A 22051-nucleotide genomic window follows, 5' to 3' on the forward strand; every position below is an offset into this window, starting at 1 on the left:
GAATAATACAAACTGTGTCATTTTGCCTATAGAAAAAAATAGGAAACATGCAAAAATATTACAGCAATTACCTCCAGATGGTGGGATAACAGATGATTTTTACGTGTTTTTCTTAAGTTTCCTGTGTTTCTTCGCACAGGAAGAACAATGGAGCTGACTTCAGAATCTCAATTTGTATCGGTCACAGTGATTCGTTACAGATGACAGAATCCACTTTTTGTGGTTTGAGCGGAGGGGGCTTATTTCTGGGTGTTAAGACTGAGATTCCAGGACTACCAGGGAACAAAGAGTGGAGGCCCCATAGCCAGGTACAACACAGCCTAGACAATCCCCTGACTCCACCTAAGACAGTTGCTATGGAAACCCCAATGTCTGTGATGCTCAGGCCCAGACACTGGGGCTGCTGCTGTGGGAGAACGAGACCCCTCTGTTCCCTGCCATCCAGGAGCCCCATCCCTCCACCACCCTGTGTTGCTCACTTCCGCCTTTTAGATCGCAGGCAGGCTCCTGTCCAGAGGAGCTGAGGCCACCTACAGAACCCTAGTTGCACGGGTGCCTGGGAAATATAGATTTCAGGTTTTCCAGAGACAAAAGGCATGGAAAGAGGGGGTGGCACACAGGTTGAATGACTCAGTCTGCAGGATCCACTACAGAAGCAAGGCAAGGGTGACAAGACGATCACATGTACCCTTGACCTTCTGAAGTCCATACGGTGCGTCAGTTATCCATGGTCTTATGATAAGGACAGCAGGAGGCTCTCTCTCAGTCCAGGGAGGGCTGGCTGCCAGAGCCCCTCGCCCTGGCCTCCTCTCACTTCCAAATGCCAGCACCTCTCTGCTTGGCCTCCTTGGGGCAGGCTGCAGTGTGGAGGCTTAGCGTCCCAAGGAGCAGACTCAGCCAGGACCCCAGCCGCCTCTCTGCACTGGCTCCCAGGCTCCCTAGTGGGCCGATTCCTGTTGCCCACAGTAGGGGGATCCTGCAGTGGGGGGATCCTCTAGTGGGGGCATCCTGTACTGGGGGATCCTGCAGTAGTGGAATCCTCTAGTGGGGGCTCCACAGCGGCAGGCAGCTTGATAACAGTCATAGTCACCTTCTCTTCCTCTTCTCACTTCCCTACACCCTTGCCTTCACCTCCATATAAACTCCTTGTGCCAGAATCTGTATCTCCAGGTGTGGCCAGGGCAGCCCAAACTAAGGCATCTCTGGCCTGAGCACGTGTCCATGTAAAGCCTCAACCTGATTCTTTACGACCTTCTGGGGACAGGGCCCTGGGGGTGGGTTAAGGGCTATGAGGCTGCTTCTGTGACCTTGCATCCATTCACACCAGTTTGGAAAGTCATCTTGTTCTTGGTTCTCATCCTCCTGGGCAGGAAACTAGAGGGCTCCGGGATGCTCCCTCCGCCTGCTGCCCTGTCCACACTGATGCCGCCGGAGTTCTGCCCACCCCCTCTCTGCGTCATGCATTACTCCTCTGCCGTAGGACCAGCAAGGGTGTCCTCTGAACGCGCCATCCTTGGTTTAAATGTGATTCTGCTATTAGCATGTGAGGTTGGGCCAACTCCGTCATGGGTGCAGGCAGCAAACACTTCCCTGGAGCCTGCCCAGTGCCAGGTCCTGCATCACCCACCACAGAAGTCACCCTTCCCTCCAGCCCCGCAGAGTTGCCCACGAGCACCGCCCAGTGGCAGGGAGCTCACATCCTCGGTTACACCTTCAGGCAGCTGGTGAGAGAAGCAGCTTTATCCATCAACCCCTCCGGGCCGGGTGTCTGACTTGTCTCCTTCCACATTCTTGGGGCTAATTGTTCCTGTCACCCTTCATCCACAGATGAGGCTCCTGGAGGTTGAGTGACATTCTGGGGTCGCTTGGCAGGCAGTAAGGGGAGGGACTGGGTAGGGACCAGGAAGGCCTGCTCAGGGTCCTCTCCTGTTCCCTGGGGCATCCTGGCTGCTCAGACACAGGACGTCCCAGGACACGGGGCTCCTGGCACAGCTGCGTCACTGCCCCTCAGCCGTTTAGCTGGGAGCCTCTGCCAGTCTTAGCACCGGGGACCCTGCGGTGCGCCTAACACACTCCTAGTCCTCGTGGAGGAAGAGACAGCAGTAAGCAGACGAAGACAAGGTCGCTCCCAGGGCCCTGAGGGGTGGGAAGGCTGGAGGAGGAACCACGCGTCCCCCGTCCTGAGAACTGTCCTGAGGACGGCTGTGGAGAGTCTCCAGCTGACAGGGGGCGGGCAGGCCTTGTCACTGGCCCACGACAGGCAGAGAGCACAGGGTCTGCGGGCCACCCTGGTTTTCATCACCTGCCAGCATCCGGGCACTGAGGCCCTGCTGGTGCGTGCTGATGCCCACCTGGAGTTGCTGGGCAGGGAGTCCAGGGTCCTTCTGGAAAAGGGGTTTACACTCAGGCAACTGGGAGCTACCTGCTGGTCACTCACTTGCTACCAATGAGGTCGGGGAGCGGGGTGCTGCCAGGGAGCCCAGGTTTGTCCACCTGTGACAAGGGGCCTGGGTGTTTGAGGAGTATCTGGGGCCTCTGTCCCCCTTTTAAAAATAGGGCCCAGTTTTAGGGGGCCCCGTCTCACCACTTTGCTGAACAATTGTTCATTTTTTCCATTAAACCTTGATGTACACACGGGACATACAAAGCTTATCTACACACGTGTGTGCGCGTGCGCTGCACACAGTTTAAAGCTCCACTACAGTGCAGACACGGGTGTTGACCCCCGAGTCAGTAAACGGGCATTTCCAGCGCGGCCCTCCTGCAAACAGCCCTCTCCCTGGGGTGACGGTGCCCTGACATTTGTGACGATCCTGGCCCTGCTTGGCCTCATCGTCTGACTCCCAGGAGGGCACCTCTCAGCCGACGCGCTGGGTTGGCCTGTGTTACTTCATTCACATGGACAGTGACACGTGCCCTCTTTGGGGACTGGCTGCCTGGGAGACTCTCCCTGCTGCGGGCAGAGCTGTAACTTTTACCCTTTGACCAACCTCTCCCCATTTCTCCCACCCCATGTGACTTGATTATTGCTGGAAAGATGAGTTTAGAACTGACAATTTCCCTGCTAAGCTGATAAGCGTAAAAGCTTAATTTGAAAACAAACCCAATTCCACTCACGGTGCAAAGGCAGAGACTGGGACTTGGTCAAGCCTGGGCCTGAGCCCTCAGTCTGGGGAGACAGACAGTTAGGACCTCACAGGTGTCTGGTCCTGTCCACGTGACTTTTATACACTCTCCACCCTGATGGAGCCTGTGATTTTATGGGAAAATGAGTTCTAAAAATTAAATTATTAAACTTGACGATACTGTAAAAAGGTGTACAGTTTACTTATCCTTCATTTGTTTACTCTGTCTGCAAAGTGTCTCGTAGGCTGGTTTAAAATAGAATGTTTAGTAGAAAATTTGAGGTTCAGTAAGGCCAGCAGGTCAGGAGACACCTGCCACTGAAAAGAGAGTTTCTACTCACAGTCCTGGAGGAGAGGGAGGACGCACCACGCAGGGAGCATGGGGAGGGCAGGAGGTGGAGGAGCCCAGAGCCGTGGACGGACAGACAGACGGACAGGAGCCTTCATCGCAGCTTCTGTGGAGGGAACGACAAGCAGGGTGAACAGGCTGAGGACCGGCCAGGCTGAGCAACTTCATGGGCTCTGGGCTGTAGGGGCCCCCAGCGGCCTGGAACCTGACCCTGGGGGAGCAGGGCAGGTGGACAGGGGCTCAGAGCATGAGTCCAACACAGGAGATGTTTGGTTTGTATTTGAAAAGTGGGTGCTGGGGGACTTCCCTGGCGGTCCAGTGGTTAGGACTTGGCGCTCTAACTGCCGAGGGCCTGGGTTTGCTCCCTGGTTGGGGAACTAAGATCCTGCAAGCCGCGAGATGCAGCCAAAAAAAACCCCCAAAAAACTGGGCCCTAAAAGGACTCCTCCTGCGGGTGGGCAGAGGCTGACAAGGGGGGCAGGAGGCCAAGTCGAGGTGACACAGAACAGGGGGTATCCTGCAAAAACAAAGCACCAAGTTTACAGAAGGTCGAAACACGGTCTGTTCAGGCTCAGCTCAAATGTCACCTCCTCAGAGGAGCCGTTCCTCCCTGCACAGTCTACACGGACAGCCTCCCCAGCCCTCAGTCACTTCATTCCTGCCCAGTGCTCAGGGCTGGCCCCTGGCTGTGCATGCAGAAGAAGGGCCCTCACAGGGGCCACAGGCCCCGCACGACCTGGTCTCCCATCTCTCTTCCCCACACCCTGCCCTCCTGACTTCCCCGAGTCCTGCATGTCCCCACAGCATGTGGCCTTCTAACAGGCTGTGTGCTCACTGAGCGCCTCCGTCAGTGCCGGGCCCGCTGCCCAGGTCAGCGCGGGCACACAGGGGGCTCAGCAAGCAGTGAATCAACGGCTCTTACCATCACTGCCTGGAACGTTCTCGTCTGTGGCCTCAGCGTCCACACACCCAGTGCACGTTCACTGAGGCCTTACTGTGTGCTGGGCAGGCTCCAGACACCTGGTCTCCATTCTCATGCAGCAGACAGCCTGGGGGCGTGAGACAGAGGAAAAATAAGTAAAATACAGGCAAAGTCAGGCAGTGAGATGTTCCATGGAGAAAAACAAAGTCAGGCAGGACGCTGGAGTGAAGTCCTGGAGGTGTTTAGGGAGCAAGCGACGCAGAGGGAGATAGTTCCCAGCTGAGGCTATGGCCAGTTCAAGGGCCCTGAGGCCACAGTGGGCTGCAGATGCAGAGTCTTAGTTTTCCGTGTGGATTCTTAGTTTTCTCTCCAGTCTGTATGTGGCTTTTATTTATAATCCTTGGTTTCACCTTTCTTCCTAATTAACCTGAGTCTGGGTCACCATCTGTTGAGTTTAGCAAATTCTATCCCAGTGATTTAAAGTGGAAACAGGTGGAGGACGAGTGGAAGATGGCGGAAGAGTAAGACACAGAGATCACCTTCCTCCCCACAGATACACCAGAAATACATCTACACGTGGAACAACTCCTACAGAACACCTACTGAACGCTGGCAGAAGACCTCAGACCTCCCAAATGGCAAGAAACTCCCCACATACCTGGGTAGGGCAAAAAAAAAAGAAAAAACAGAGACAAAAGAATAGGGGTGGGTCCTGCACCAGTGGGAGGGAGCTGTGAAGGACGAAAGGTTTCCACACACTAGGAAGCCCCTTCACTGGCGGAGAAAGCTTCGGAGCCGCGCAGGAGAGCGCAGCAACAGGGCTGCGGAGGGCAAAGCAGAGAGATTCCCGCACAGAGGATCAGGGCCGACCGGCACTCACCAGCCCGAGAGGCTTGTCTGCTCACCCGCAGGGGCGGGCGGGGCTGGGACCTGAGGCTCAGGCTTCGGTTGGAGCGCAGGGAGAGGAATGGGGTTGGCGGCGTGAACACAGCCTGAAGGGGGTTAGTGCGCCACGGCTAGCCGGGAGGGAGTCCGGGGAAAAGTCTGGACCTGCCGAAGAGGCAAGAGAATTTTTCTTCCTCATTGTTTCCTGGTGCGCGAGGAGAGGGGATTAAGAGAGCTGCTTAAAGGAACTCCAGAGACGGGCGCGAGCCGCGGCTAAAAGCGCGGACCCCAGAGACGGGCATAAGACACTAAGGCTGCTGCTGCCGCCACCAAGCCTGTGTGCGAGCACAGGTCACTATCCACACCCTCCTTGCGGTGAGCCTGTGCAGCCCGCCACTGCCAGGGTCCCGGGATCCAGGGACAACTTACCCGGGAGAACGCACGGCAGGCCTCAGGCTGGTGCAACATCACGCCGGCCTCTGCTGCCGCAGGCTCGCCCCGCACTCCGCGCCCCTCCCTCCCCCCGGCCTGAGTGAGCCAGAGCCGCCGAATCAGCTGCTCCTTTAACCCCGTCCTGTCTGAGCGAAGAAGAGACGCCCTCCGGCGACCTACGCGCAGAGGCGGGGCCAAATCCAAAGCTGAGCCCCGGCAGCTGTGCGAACAAAGACGAGAAAGGGAAATCTCTCCCAGTAGCCTCAGGAGCAGCGGATTAAAGCTCCACAATCAACTTGATATACCCTACATCTGTGGCATACATGAATACAGCGAATCATCCCAAACTGAGGAGGTGGACTTTGAGAGCAAGATTTATGATTTTCTCCTTTTCGTCTTTTTGTGAGTGTGTATGTGTATGCCTCTGTGTGAGATTTTGTCTGTATAGCTTTGCTTCCACCATTTGGCCTAGGGTTCTATCCGTCCGTTTTTTTTCTTAATAATTTTTATTTTAATAATTTTATTTTATTATACTTTATATTCTTTCTTTCTTTTTTCCTTCCTTCCTTCTTTCCTTCCTTCCTTCCTCCCTCCATCCCTCCCTTCTTTTCTTTCTTTCTTTCTCTCTTTCCTTCTACTTCTACTAATTCTTTCTTTCTACTTTTTCTCCCTTTTATTCTGAGCCGGGTGGATGAAAGGCTCTTGGTGCTGCAGCCAGGAGTCAGTGCTGTGCCTCTGAGGTCGGAGAGCCAACTTCAGGACACTGGTCCACAAGAGACCTCCCAGCTCCACATAATATCAAATGGCGAAAATCTCCCAGAGATCTCCATCTCAACACCAGCACCCAGCTTCACTCAACGACCAGCAAGCTACAGTGCTGGACATCCTATGCCAAACAACTAGCAAGACAGGAACACAACCCCACCCATTAGCAGAGAGGCTGCCTAAAATCATAATAAGGCCACAGACACCCCAAAACACACCACCAGACGTGGACCTGCCCACCAGAAAGACAAGATCCAGCCTCATCCACCAGAACACAGGCACTAGTCCCCTCCACCAGGAAGCCTACACAACCCACTGAACCAACTTTAGCCACTGGGGACAGACACCAAAAACAATGGGAACTATGAACCTGCAGCCTGCAAAAAGGAGACCCCAAACACAGTAAGATAAGCAAAATGAGAAGACAGAATAAAACACACAGCAGATGAAGGAGCAAGATAAAAACCCACCAGACCTAACAAATGAAGAGGAAATAGGCAGTCTACCTGAAAAAGAATTCAGAATAATGATAGTAAAGATAATCCAAAATCTTGGAGATAGAATAGACAAAATGGAAGAAACATTTAACAAGGACCTAGAAGAACTAAATACTAAACAAGCAACGATGAACAACACAATAAATGAAATTAAAAATACTCTAGATGGGATCAATAGCAGAATAACTGAGGCAGAAGAACGGATAAGTGACCTGGAAGATAAAATAGTGGAAATAACTACTGCAGAGCAGAATAAAGAAAAAAGAATGAAAAGAACTGAGGACAGTCTCAGAGACCACTGGGACAATATTAAACACACCAACATTCGAATTATAGGGGTCCCAGAAGAAGAGAAAAAGAAAGGGACTGAGAAAATATTTGAAGAGATTATAGTTGAAAACTTTCCTGATATGGGAAAGGAAATAGTTAATCAAGTCCAGGAAGCACAGAGAGTCCCATACAGGATAAATCCAAGGAGAAACATGCCAATACACATATTAATCAGACTGTCAAAAATTAAATACACAGAAAACATATTAAAAGCAGCAAGGGAAAAACAACAAATAACACACAAGGGAATCCCCATAAGGTTAACAGCTGATCTTTCAACAGAAACTCTGCAAGCCGGAAGGTACTGGAAGGACATATTTATTTATTTATATTTTTTTGCGGTACGTGGGCCTCTCACTGTTGTGGCCTCTCCCATTGCAGAGCACAGGCTCCGGACTAGCAGGCTCAGCGGCCATGGCTCACGGGCCTAGCCGCTCCGCGGCATGTGGGATCTTCCTGGACCAGGGCACGAACCCATGTCCCTTGCATCGGCAGGTGGACTCTCAACCACTGCGCCACCAGGGAAGCCCCGGAAGGACATATTTAAAGTGATGAAGGAGAAAAACCTGCAACCAAGATTACTCTACCCAGCAAGGATTCATTCAGATTTGTTGGAGAAATTAAAACCTTTACAGACAAGCAAAAGCTGAGAGAGTTCAGCACCACCAAACCAGCTTTACAACAAAAGCTAAAGGAACTTCTCTAGGCAAGAAACACAAGAGAAGGAAAAGACCTACAATAACGAGCCCAAAACAATTAAGAAAATGGGAATAGGAACATACATATCAATAATTACCTTAAATGTAAATGGACTAAATGCTCGAACCAAAAGACACAGATTGGCTGAATGGATACAAAAACAAGACCCATATATATGCTGTCTACAAGAGACCCACTTCAGACCTAGAGACACATACACACTAAAAGTAAGGGGATGGAAAAAGATATTCCATGCAAATGGAAACCAAAAGAAAGCTGGAGGAGCAATTCTCATATCAGACAAAATAGACTTTAAAATAAAGACTATTACAAGAGACAAAGAAGGACACTACATAATGGTCAAGGGATCGATCCAAGAAGAAGATATAACAATTGTAAATATTTATGCACCCAATATAGGAGCACCTCAATACATAAGGCAAATACTAACAGCCATAAAAGGGGAAATCGACAGTAACATATTCATAGTAGGGGACTTTAACACCCCACTTTCACCAATGGACAGATGATCCAAAACGAAAATAAATAAGGAAACACAAGCTTTAAATGATACATTAAACAAGATGGACTTAATTGGTATTTATAGGACATTCCATCCAAAAACAACAGAATACACATTTTTCTCAAGTGCTCATGGAACATTCTCCAGGATAGATCATATCTTGTGTCACAAATCAAGCCTTGGTAAACTTAAGAAAATTGAAATTGTTTCAAGCATCTTTTCCGACCACAATGCTATGAGACTAGATATTAATTACAGGAAAAGATCTGTAAAAAATACAAACACATGGAGGCTAAACAATACACTACTTAATAATGAAGTGATCACTGAAGAAATCAAATACGAAATTAAAAAATACCTAGAAACAAATGACAATGGAGACACGACTACCCAAAAACTATGGGATGCAGCAAAAGCAGTTCTAAGAAGGAAGTTTATAGCAATACAATCCTACCTTAAGAAACAGGAAACATCTCGAATAAACAACGTAACCTTGCACCTAAAGCACTTAGAGAAAGACGAACAAAAAACCCCCGAAGTTAGCAGAAGGAAAGAAATCATAAAGATCAGATCAGAAATAAATGAAAAAGAAATGAAGGAAACGATAGCAAAGATCAATAAAACTAAAAGCTGGTTCTTTGAGAAGATAAACAAAATTGATAAACCATTAGCCAGACTCATCAAGAAAAAAAGGGACAAGACTCAAATCAATAGAATTAGAAATGAAAAAGGAGAAGTAACAACTGACATGGCAGAAATACAAAAGATCATGAGAAATTACTACAAGCAACTCTATGCCAATAACATGGACACCTGGAAGAAATGGACAAATTCTTAGAAATGCACATCCTGCCAAGACTGATTCAGGAAGAAATAGAAAATATGAACAGACCAATCACAAGCACTGAAATTGAAACTGTGATTAAAAATCTTCCAACAAACAAAAGCCCAGGACCAGATGGCTTCACAGGCGAATTCTATCAAACATTTAGAGAACAGCTAACACCTATCCTTCTCAAACTCTTCCAAAATATAGCAGAGGGAGGAAAACTCCCAAACTCATTCTACGAGGCCACCATCACCCTGATACCAAAACCAGACAAGGATGTCACAAAGAAAGAAAACTACAGGCCAATATCACTGATGAACATAGATGAAAAAATCCTCAACAAAATACTAGCAAACAGAATCCAACAGCACATTAAAAGGATCATACACCATGATCAAGTGGGGTTTATTCCAGGAATGCAAGGATTCTTCAATATAGGCAAAGCAATCAACATGATACACCATATTATGTGAGAGATGCAAACAACCTAAGTGTCCATCGATAGAGGAATGGATAAAGAAGATGTGGCACCTATATACAATGGAATATTACTCAGCCATAAAAAGAAATGAAATTGAGCTATTTGTAATGAGGTGGATAGACCTAGAGTTTGTCATACGGAGTGAAGTAAGTCAGAAAGAGAAAGTCAAATACCGTATGCTAACACATATATATATGGAATTTAAGAAAAAAAAATGTCATGAAGAACCTAGGGGTAAGATAGGAATAAAGACAGAGACCTACTAGAGAATGGACTTGAGGATATGGGGAGGGGGAAGGGTAAGCTGTGACAAAGCCAGAGAGTGGCATGGACATATATACACTACCAAATGTAAGGTAGATAGCTAGTGGGAAGCAGCCGCATAGCACAGGGAGATCAGCTCGGTGCTTTGTGACCACCTAGAGGGGTGGGATAGGGAGGGTGGGAGGGAGGGAGTCGCAAGAGGGAAGAGATATGGGACCATATGTATATGTGTAACTGATTCACTTTGTTATAAAGCAAAAACTAACACACCATTGTAAAGCAATTATACTCCAATAAAGATGTTAAAAAAAAATTCAAAAAAAAAAAAGTGGAAACGGGTGAATGCGGGTCAAGTCAGCGCGTGTTTACTGGTTGGCCTCCCTGGGCCCAGCTGTGTCTGGCACCAGGCGGCTGTGTAGTGAGCATGACTGTCTCTGCCCTGAAGACCCCAGTTAGTGAACATCCAGACGCCCTCAGTCCCGGTCTGCTGCCCCCCTGCCCCCCTTCATCTGGGTCTCAAGCTCCCGCGCTGACCTCAGTTGCACCTTCCTCCCCCACCTCCTTCAATTTTAATTTTTTTTAACTTGGAAGCCATGTCACGACGGTGCCCCTCAGTAGTGAGAAACTCAGTCACCACTTCAGCAGTGGGATCCACTTGTCATGCCTGAGCTGAGACTGGACAGGATGGAAGCACAGGACGCGGAGGAGGAGATGGCTCAGGGGCTGGGCCTCGGGGCAGGCAGAGGGGAGGCGGGGAGAGAGAGGATGAGGTCACAGCAGGAGGAGGTGAGTCCAGGGGCTCCCAGGGTCACCTCCTGTCACTTCGTGCTGCTCCCGCCTCAACACGGGAGCCTGAATCCCACGCTGCATCACACCTGCAGGCCCTCACATGACTGGGCCTCCAGCAGGAGCCCCTCTCCTCTCCTCACCAGCAGCAATGCCCTCACCCTTCAAGACCCTGCTCTTCTGAGGGCTTCTCCCTGACCCTGCCTGCCCGGGGCACCCGTCCCACTGTGACCCACTCACCCGTTCTGCATTCACCTCTCCTGGTTGTCACGGCCTGAGGATGACCTGATGCCCCGGGACATGGTCTGCTTCTCAGGACCAGCTGAGAGACCAGCAGACCTTGGTTATAAGCTCTAAGTCTGAGTGACCCTGGGCGAGTCCCTTATGCCCTGGGAGCCTCCGTCTCTCACTGTAAAGGGGTCTGGCAGTGGCCACCCCACAGCGACAGTCAGCTGCTGGACCTGCCAGAGGAGAAGCAGGGCCGGGGGCCTGTGGCTGTGACCTTCAGGGCTGACCCTTGAAGTGGGCCTCGGCATGGCCAGGGTTTGCAGAAAGCCTGGGTGCAGCGATGCATGAGGGGGTGGGAGAAGGGCAGAGGTTAGGGGGCAGCTTTGGAGCCAGAAGACAGGGCATCCAAGGGACACTTTCCAGAGCCCATGGCCCTGGGCCTCTCCCACTCCCACCCCTTCCTGGCTGCCTTCAGAGGACATGCGAGGAACCCCTCTTTTGAAGGCTACACTCTCAGCCCATTTATCCTGTCCGCCCGGCGTTCAGGGCAGGCTCCACATGACTGTGGTCCTCAAGTGCCTTGTGAAGCAGTGAGGGCTGGAGGGAGGACTGCAAACTCAGATGTCTCCAGGGGCCAGGCAAGGAGAGGCTGGGGGAATGCCTGGGCCCGGGGGAATCTTAGGGGGAGTGGGGACTGTGATGAGCTGGGGACACAAGCTCCATCCAGATAGGGCTCCCACTCAGCCCCAGAAGAGCTTTGCCCAGAAGGAACGTCACCCAGGAGTCCAGAACTTCTCACTTCATATCAAAACTAACAAAGCTCGAAGCCTGGGTTTTTGCCTGAAATCTTCTAGTTTTTAAATGTTAGAATTAATTTTAAAAATCTAGACTTGCCCCTGAGCCCTAGTTCGAGGCCCTTGGTTTAAGACCAAGGGTGGGCTGGGCAGCCACCCTGAGGCAGGGTCCAGGCTGGATGCCCTGTCACTGCACAGCCTTTGTGCCCACGTCCCCACCCCTGCCCAGTGCCTCCTCACTGATGTTCAGGGGATAGCTTCATCCCCAGGAAGCAGCCCCCGGGTCAGGGTATGGAGGGAACAGGGCTCTTCTGGGATTGCCCTTTCCTTCAGCAGATCTTCGGCAGCTGGAGCTTTGAGACCACTCGTGCTCGCGCGCACACACGCGCGTGCACACACACGCGCACGCACACACACACTGATCCAGCCCTCTACCCACCAGACTAGGCTTGCCCTTCGTGCTGAAGAGCTGGAGTTGACCTCCCCCAGAGGAGCATCCCTGTGCAGGAGAGTGAGTGAGGCTTCCCTGCAGCCCTAAACCTTTATTGAGCACCTGCTGTGTACTTGGTCCTGGCATGGGAGCTTGGGGCATGGGGGGAGCCTGGGCATCTGACCACAAGGGACCAAATAAACCAGATGAGAAGGCAGTGATGTCAAGGGCTTCAAGGAGGAAGGAGAATGCATCTGACGGGGAGGGGAGGTCAGGTGCCTGGGGTGGCCTTGGAGCATCACCACCATGTGACCTGGGGGGACAGGGGCCAGGTGTGTTTGGTGGAACTGCACGCACAATGGCTCAGAAGGTGTGGGGAGTAGAGGGATGTAATCCTGTACCTGTAGCAGGCCTCCTTCCCCCTTCCTCTGTAATGATGGGGCAGCTGATGAGAGCAGCTCTCAGTGAGCCCTCCTGGGGCCCTGTTACTAGTTCTCTGTTCTAGATGAGGACACTGAGGCACAGAAAGGGCAGGGGCCACCAAAGGTCACACAGCAGGATTTAGGGAGCCTTCCTGGAGTGCCTGTTACTAGTCCTTTAATACAGATGAGGACACTGAGCCAGAGAGAGGGAAGGGGCCACCCAAGATCACAGAGCAGGGCCTTAGCGAGTCCTCCGGCAGCCCAGTTACAAGTTCTTTATTACACATGAGGTCTCCGAGGCACAGAGAGGGCAGTGGCTGCCCAAGGTCACAGAGCAGGGTCTCTTTGAGTTTTCCTGGAGGCCCTGTTACTCTGTTACAGCCAAGGACGCTGAGGCGCATAGAAGGAGCAGGGAAGCCCTGCTATCACCCAGGCCCCACTGCCTGCGTCCTTCACGACCGGCTTTGTGCTGCCAGCAGGGCTGCAGGCCTGGAGTGGACGTGGGAGGCAGTTCACTGCAGCATTATTTACAATAACCAAGATATGGATGTAACCGAGCAGGACCCTATGGGGCCTTCCCGGGACAGACCCCTCCCCCATATTCTCTGCTGTAGCTCCTCTCTGAAGTAGCCAGATAATAGTATCTCACGCATGTTTCCTGAGTTTTTCAGATGCTAAAACCCCCACCAAGTGGAAAAAATTAACTACTTGATGATCATGAGCCCCCAGACCTACTGGCACCTAAGGACTGATAAAGTTAACCCCTGTGACACCTCACCATCGACCAATCAGAGAATCGTGTACAAGCTGACCACACACCCTGTGACCCCCCCTCCCCCACCTGGCCTTTAAAAATGCTTTGCTGAAACCCTCTGGGGAGTTCGGGATTTGGGGGTCATGAGCCACTCGTCTCCTTGCTGGCCCTACAATAAACCTTTCTCTGCTTCACTCTGGTGTTTGTTTGGCTTCACTGTGCATCGGGCACATGGATTTGTGTTCAGTAACATGGAAACAACCTAGGTGTCCATCGACACATGAATGGGTGAAGAAAATGTGACATATATATATATATATATATATATATATATATATAAATTATATATATAATGGAATCTTACTCAGCCATAAAAAAGAAGGAAATCTTGCCATTTGCAGCAAGGATGGACCTTGAGGGCATTATGCTAAGTGAAATAAGTCAGACAGAGAAAGATACTTACAACCTCACTCACAGAGTTGAAAAAATAAACCAAACTCATAGAAACAGAGAACAGGATGGCCATTACCAGAGGCTGGGTGTTGAGGGGGCTGGTGAAATGGGCGAAGAGGGTCAAAAGGCACAAACTTCCAGCTGGAAGATACACAGGCCCTGGGGATGTATGTACAGCAAAGTGACTGTGGTCAACATCACTGTGCTGTGTATGTGAAAGTTGCTAAGAGAGAAGATCTTCAAAGTTCTCATCACAAGAAAAATAATCTGTAGCTGTGTGTGGTGGTGATGGTAACCAAACTTACTGTGGTGATCATTTCATAATATGTACCTATATCAAATCATGATGCTGGACGCCTAAAACTAACGGTGTTATGTGACGATCATACCCAATATCTATATCTCAGCAATCAGGGGTGAGAGCGTGGACAACCTGTTGCCGAAGCTGCGTTTGCTCTACAACAGCAGAGGGCTGGGAAACAATTTTTGGGAAGAGTGTGCCGACCCTGGCCCGGAAGACAGTGGTTTAGCAGCAACAACAGCATGCCTGGGTGCACGCTCAGCCCAGCCAGCCCCTGTGCTCTACCTGTCATCCCATTTAATCCCCTCCCCACCCTAAGAGGGAGAGACTTCAATATTCCCATTTTACAGATGAGAAAACGGAGGCCCAAGTGTTGGAGCCAGCTTTGAACCCGTGTTGTGATTTCAAAGTCACATCTCAACCCAGATTTCTGGAAGGCGGGGGTCCAGGCACTGGGGACCCTCCCTCTTCCACACTTAGAGTTGTGCCCCAGGGCCCACCATCCCAGAGGCTGCTGGATGAACACATTTAATCCACTGATTCTGCACCCACTCAGCGCTTGGCTGCTGCTCTCCTGCTGCTGCTGACACTTCAGCCGGCTGAGGTTGTACACGTTACTCGTCACCACCTGCCCACCCTGCCCTCCTGTGGGGCAGGGCCCTCCTTGCCTCGTTATTCTAAATCCTTAGCTCAAAAAATCTGCAGAACTGCATTAAAAGAGCCCTGCTCGCCTGTGTGGAGGCCTTGACAAGGGGAAGGGAGGGGAAGTTTTGGGGTGGCCTCTTATACTGAAGGGACATGAAAAGGGAAACTATTTATGTCCCTAATGGGACTCAATGTGAAGCTAAGAGCTTTGTCCCATAGAGAAATAAAAGCCCCCCACCCTTCACCTGTGAAAGCAGCTCAGGCTCTATGGTACCCTGCCTGCCTGTCTGGCCCGTCCATATTTGGTCTGTGAACACCTCCGGGGCAGGCCTCTGCCTTCTCCTCTCTGTGCCCCCTGAGCCTGCACACCGTGCGCCTTCAGAGCCTCAGGGACCTCACCCCACCCCGACCATGGCCAGAAGCCTCCAGCCATCAAAATGCCTGTGGAGTCACTTTGGCCCAAGCACTGCTGGGTACCTTAGCCCCGTCTAAAGAACAAGCCATACCATGTGGCTTCCCCAGAGTTCAAGCAGCGGGATCTGGGGGTTCTGTCTGGCTCCACACTTCCTCACTGTAGCCCAGTTACCTCCCTTCTCTGAGCCCCAGTCTTGTCCTCTAAACGGGGACATGGATTGCTACCTTAATGGGACTAATTCGGTGAGGACTAATTTGGGTGATCCTAGAATTTATAGCTGGCCCCAATAGATACCGCTTGAATCCATTCGGATCTCCAGATTAAACTGGAGTCTCCAGTGTTATCTGGAAGTTCTTCCGTGAAGCTAGACGAAACCCACACAGTTGCGGTTCCAGGGTCTCCACTTAGCCAGCTGGACAGAAAACCCAAAGTGGCTCAAACAGGCTAACAAACAAGCACGAGAGAATGACTTACGTAACTAAGTCCACAGGTGGACCGCTTACGGCAGGGCTGCACCTGGAGCTCACGGACGTCAGCAGAAACGGTCTCTCCCCGCCTCTGGGTTCTGCTTACTGGTGTCATCCTCACGCAGGCGGCTCTACCTTGATGGGAGTAAGACGGCCACCAACTGCCCCAGGCTGAGGTCAAGTCCCCTCCAACTGCCCCGGACTGACCTCGCGTCCCCACCAGCTGCTGCGGGCTGACTTCCCGTCCCCTCCAGCTACCGCGGGCTGGGCAAGCGAAACACAGCTTCTCTTCCCCAGGATTCCAGCACAAGGCCCCACCCTGGGCCCTGATTGGTCACTAGCCCACCCCTGAGCCAATCACGGTGGCCAGGGAGGATGAAACATACTGATTGGCTAGGTCGAGGTCATGTGCCCATCCTCTCCGGGAAACTTGCTGGCTGTTCACCCTTTGTGTGGGGTGGGAGACAGGGTGATACAGAGAGAGCAGGGGTGAGGGACCAGCTGCTGCGTCCTCTGTGCTCAGTTTCCTGGGAGGTACCTGCTCACATCCTCCGCCCACACCCCTTTGTCCTCTGTTTACAAAAGAATTCATGATGCATTTCTTCTCTTCCCAAGCCCCGTTTCACCCACCAACACCAAAAATGAGCAAGACTTCCCTGGTGGCACAGTAGTTAAGAATCCGCCTGCCAATGCAGGGGACACGGGTTCGGACCCTGCCGGGAAGATCCCATATGCCGCGGAGCAAGTAAGCCCGTGCGCTACTGAGCCTGCGCTCTAGTGCCCGCGAGCCACAACTACTGACGCCTGCGCTCTGGAGCCCGCAAGCCGCAACTACTGACGCCTGCGCTCTGGAGCCCGCGTGCCGCAACGACTGACACCTGCGCACCTAGAGCCCGTGCTCCGCAACAAGAGAAGCCACCGCAATGAGAAGCCAACACACTGCACCGAAGAGTAGCCCCCGCTCGCCCCAACTAGAGAAAGCCTGTGCGCAGCAATGAACACCCAACAGCAGCCAAAAATAAATAAATAAATTTATAAAAAAATAATTTAAAAAAAAGAGGGAGGATTGGGGATCCCCTTCCAGCCTCAAGGCTTGGTTTCTGTGTCCCGTTACAATCATTTATTCAGTCAACAAACATCCACTGAGCACCTACTACATGCTGCTATGGGTTCTCAGGACTGTTAATTGTTCTGAGTAGTGGGTATCACCCAGGAGCCTCCAAAAGGGAACAAGTTTTGTGTGATGAAGCATCTGGAGGTGAGCTTCCAGTCCCGCTCTGCCACCCACCGTGTGGCCCTGAGGAATTCCTCCTCCTTTCTGGGCTTCTGCTTTCTCATCTGAAGAGGCACTGGGGAAAATGAGTTCCTGGAGCCCCCTCAGCTCTGACATGCTGTGGTTGGGTCTTAGAACATGTCTCTCCAGCTGAGTCAGCCGATGAGCACCGTGGAAAATAGCCACAACTCTCCCATGGCAAAGCTGGGCTGAGTTGAGTCCACAATCACACAGCTGTGCATCTAAATCCTTCCCCTTCATGGCTGCTGAGAGCACCCAGGGCAGAGGAGGATCAGCTCTTTCCGTGCCTGTGAAGACCCCCAGCTCTAGGTCCCTATGAGCTTGCCCAGTGCTGCTGCTGCCCCAGGAAATCTTTTGGGGCATTTGTGATTCCCAAGTTCTCCCACTTGAAGTCAAGTTTGGGGCTCTCAAAGGGAAATAGAGGGAGGCCACATGGAGGGGAGGAGAGGATGGTGTGGAGGTTCCATGGAGTCCATCCATCATCCACCTCCCTCTCTGCTTCCCTTTCTCTGTCACAGATGAAATTGGTCATGGCTCCCTGGAAGAACAGAGACCCCTGATGTGTTGGTGGGGAAGGGAGGGATCCCTGTGAGGCAGGCTCAGCGGGGAGACTGTTTTCTTCTGGACGAGTCTAGTTTCTCTTCACTCTGAACATTTGGGGACGTCAATTAATACCCCTGGTCATTCTGTCACTTATTGTCAGGTCACCCTATTAATCAATCCATTTGTTCCCTCCTTTATTTAGATCATGCTGTTTGTTTTTTTTTTAAGCAAGAAGGGTGATTTATGAGAAAACAGGGAACCTAAGAACAGAGAATGGATTAGCTGTCTTTCCAGAAGACTGGAGCTGCAGCTGGTGAGACATGAGACGCCAGGTCTGCTGTGTTTCTTCCACCCTCCTGGGGCCATATGTTCACTCACCTCTGCTTCCATTTGCACAGCACTAGGTCCTCCTGTCTTTAAGTCTATTGGTTTCTCTCCAGTTCACTGCCAGGGCCCTGGTCTAAAGTACTATCCTTTGTCCCGGGAAAACTGAAATGACCTCCTAATGTTTCTCCCCACATCCACTCTGCTGTTCTCACTACAGCCAGGGTGATTTATTAAAAATGGAAAATGTACTCAGTGGTTTTCCACTGCTCCTAAGATAAACATCAAAATATTAAGCCTGGGGGCTTCCCTGGTGGCGCAGCTGTTGAGAGTCCGCCTGCTGATGCAGGGGACACGGGTTCGTGCCCTGGTCCGGGAAGATCCCACATGCTGTGGAGTGGCTAGGCCCGTGAGCCATGGCCGCTGAGCCTGCACGTCCGGAGCCTGTGCTCTGCAACGGGAGAGGCCACAACAGTAAGAGGCCTGCATACTGCAAAAACAAAAAATCTTAAGCCTGGTGTGGAACTGGACTACGATTCGCCCACATTCAATGCACTGGAGGATTATACAGCCCTGCCCTTTGTTTCTCCAGTCACGGCAAAGGGGTTGATGAACAGGGAAAGAAATGTGAGCACATGCTTCAGAACCAGTGCATGATTTTCCTCTTTCCCTGGCAAAGGCAGTATCCAGATAGAGACTGCTCCATCAACCCGAGTCCAGAGGGAAGATGACACGGAGCAGAGCCTCGTGAGCACGTAGCATGAGTTCTTTGGTCTGGATGAAGGTTTGCTCTCTAGCCACTGCTTTTCTTACATGTATTACATTCATATGGTTTCTCTAGAGAGGGCTGGATTTTGGTATTTCTCTTCCTTCAGGTCAGTTATGTTCTGTTAAATCCCAAGTTGTTTAGGGTCTGGTAAAATAGATTCTCTTGAGGGCAGGCTTCATTAAGAAGAATAAAATGTTGTGGGCCTATTTCAAAACAGTTTCTTGTTCCCCTGCTGGACATGCAGCACACTGTCTCCAATTTTTCAGAGTGAGAACCTGGTAGGAATTCTGAAGCTAAGACTCACAAAAGTGGGTGAGGTTCTAAGACCCTCCCTAACACTGGGCCCCCCTAGAGTTTGTAACTCTTACACTTGCTGCACTGAGCCTCCAGCAATTTGTCAATGGCGGTTCAGGTTTCCTCCCTGGTGTCCATGGAGGTTTCTGCTTGCACATTTCTGCTTCAGTAAATGAGATTCTTTGTACCTACCTGTCTGTCTCTCTGATTTGGGGGCCAGCAATTTGCCTGTGACCTCAATTCTTTGATAGAGCTAACAAAATTTACTGATTTTCAGTTTGTTTAGTTTTTACTTGTTGTTAGAATGGCAACTTCCAAATTCTTCACATGCTGAACCAGAAATGAAGTCTGAATTGTTTTTGTTCCTTTATTTCCCTGTGAAAGCTTTGCTTTATTCAATTGTTATTAATAAGTCTTTCTTCCCTTCATTCTTAATTCCTAATTATTTTTTATACCATGATTTGTCTAATTATTCCGTCTTTGATAGATATTTGATGACATCCAGTTTCACTATTATAAACAATGCTGCAGTAAGATTCACGTATATAATTTATTACACTGATATCTAACTGCTCAGTTTGCCTTGCTTTCTTTTAGTCAGCGAGCATGAGTCATATTTTTAACATTTCTTTTGTGGGGATTATTTGCTTTATAGGAAAGTTAATGCTGTCACTGAATAAAGACTCTTATGAAAAAACTGGACTTCAAGGTGGTCCATCTCAGTATTCTGGTAAAAAAAAATCGTGAAATTTAGTATTATGCTCACTCCATCACTTTTTAACAAATTAGTAATATTTTTTAAAGAATAAAAAAATACTTCATTCATCACAATACAATCTCTGAACAACACATCCTAAACTCAGGCTTATGTGGAAAGAGAGTGTACATGACAGTTAAGGGATGGGACAGACTCCAAATTTAAATTTAAATTTAAATGCCTCTACTCTTTTTGTTCAGGAAAAGTATGATTTTCTTTTGCCTTTAAAACTTCTGAGTCTAGGGGCTTCAGAGAGGATGAGATATTGCTGTTGCACCTGTTTCTCTTTCACTGTAAGGCTGCATCTTATAAAGATAGTAGAATTGGGCATGGTGCAATAGATGTATGTGTTTTGGGTCAAACATTCAAAGTAATGAACCCATGATAGGGATCTACAACTTTGATTCTCAATAGAGAATATCCTTTGATTTCCCCATTTCCATCCATGATTACGAGTAGAAATTCACCCACGTTAGGAGATGTGGTTCTGCTGATGGTGTCTAGCTTGAACATCAGTAGTCAAGGCTGCCATGTCCATGGGTGGATTAGAGTTGACCTCCTGATGACCTCTGCACTTGGCCATTGACGACGGGAAAATAAGAATTTAAAACAGCTCAGTGTTAGACATACTCATTGTAGAGAGTTTGATTTGGTAAACCTAAGGGAGTACATGGAAAATGGAACAGTTTTTACCATCCATAAAATTTGCAAAATTCTGATCTTTAAAAAAAATAACACTTTTCCCCCATGTATATACAAATGAAATTTCTATCCCTCTTTTTATTTTTAAAATTGCTTCCATTTATCTGATGGACTTATGTTTTAATCTGGGTTCTAAGAAGTGTGAAAGAACATCTTCGTCATTCAGATAAAGAAGCCATGACTTTCTTTGATTGGGGTTCTTTGATTTAATTTTTGATATTAAGCTATATGAGCTGTTTGTATATTTTGGAAATTAATCTTGTCGGTCACATCATTTGCAAATATTTCCTCCCAGTCTGTAGATTGTCTTTTCGTTTTGTTCATGGTTTCCTTTGCAAAAGCTTTTAATTAGGTCCCATTTATTTTTATTTCCATTACTCTAGGAGATGGATCCAAAAAGATATTGCTGCGATTTATGTCAGTGTTCTGCCTGTTCTCCTCTAGGAGTTTTATAGTATCCAGTCTTACATTTAGGTCTTTAATCCATTTTGAGTTTATTTTTGTATATAGTGTGAGGTTTTCTAATTTCATTCTTTTACATGTAGCTGTCCAGTTTTCCCAGCAACACTTATTGAAGAGATTTTTTTCTCCACTGTACATTCTTGCCTCCTTTGTTGTAGATTAATTGACCACAAATGGGTTTATTTCTCGGCTTTCTATCCTGTTCCATTGATCCATATATTTTTGTGCCAGTACCATACTGTTTCGATTATTGCAGCTTTGTAGTATAGTCTGGAGACCACAAGCATGATTCCCCCACCTCCATTCTTTCCATATGTTTATACGGTCTTCAGTTTCTTTCATCAGCATCTTACAGTTTTTGGAGTACAGGTCTTTTGTCTCCTTAGGTAGGCTTATTCCTAGGTATTTTATTCTTTTTGATGCAATGGTAAATGGAATTGTTTCCTCAATTTCTCTTTCAGATATTTCATTGGTAGTGTATTGAAATGCAACAGATTTCTATGTATTAATTTTGTATCCAGCAACTTTACTGAGTTCATTGATGAACTCTAGTTTTCTGGTAGCATCTTTAGGATTTTCTACATATAGCGTCATGTCATCTGCAAACAGTTTAACTTCTTTGGAGAGCTCAGGCAGGGAAGTGTGGAGCAAGGCCAGGCTGGGGTGAGCGGTCCCTGGAGTGGAGCAGGGTTCTCAGGACACACTTTTCTTCCTCTCTCTTTCCCTCCCCCTCTCCTCCCTCCCTCCTCGGTTGTTGGTGGGGGTGGGGGATCAGCCAGCTGGCAGGGGAGGGGGCAGCTCAGGGGCCTGTAGCCCTCTGGAATTGCTGTGGCTTTTCTGCAGTCTTGTGCTTTGGTCATGTCATGGGATTGTAAACCTTTCCTGTTGGGAGCTTTGAAAGATGAGGGAGCTTTGAAAGATGAATCATGACTGGGGAGGGTGTAGGGAGGTCCATCAGGGAAATGCCCCCAAACTGATGATGGACACAGCACTAGCAATCAAAATATTGAAATCCAACCTGAGTGAAAACCAGACCCAAGTCTGAGCTCACGCCAAGTACCTACTCCACTGTCAAGAGCTAAAGTGTTACCACCTGGCTTTTTGAACATT

The 22051-nt window shown here is 49.4% G+C and overlaps 1 long non-coding RNA gene across 1 annotated transcript in view; it reads right to left on the bottom strand.

Moving 5' to 3' along the window:
* Positions 1 to 15977, bottom strand: part of LOC307181698 — a 58886-nt gene extending 42909 nt beyond the window's left edge. Inside the window, exons 1-3 of the long non-coding RNA XR_013827009.1 lie at positions 15804 to 15977; positions 4397 to 4523; positions 3467 to 3580 (exon numbers count right to left, since the gene is read on the bottom strand). This is a non-coding gene — a long non-coding RNA (uncharacterized lncRNA). The remainder of the gene's footprint in view (positions 1 to 3466; positions 3581 to 4396; positions 4524 to 15803) is intronic.
* Positions 15978 to 22051: the final 6074 nt, after the last annotated feature.

Source organism: Stenella coeruleoalba, assembly GCF_951394435.1.
Source record: "Stenella coeruleoalba genome assembly, chromosome: 2".
Classification (NCBI taxonomy): Eukaryota; Metazoa; Chordata; class Mammalia; order Artiodactyla; family Delphinidae; genus Stenella; species Stenella coeruleoalba.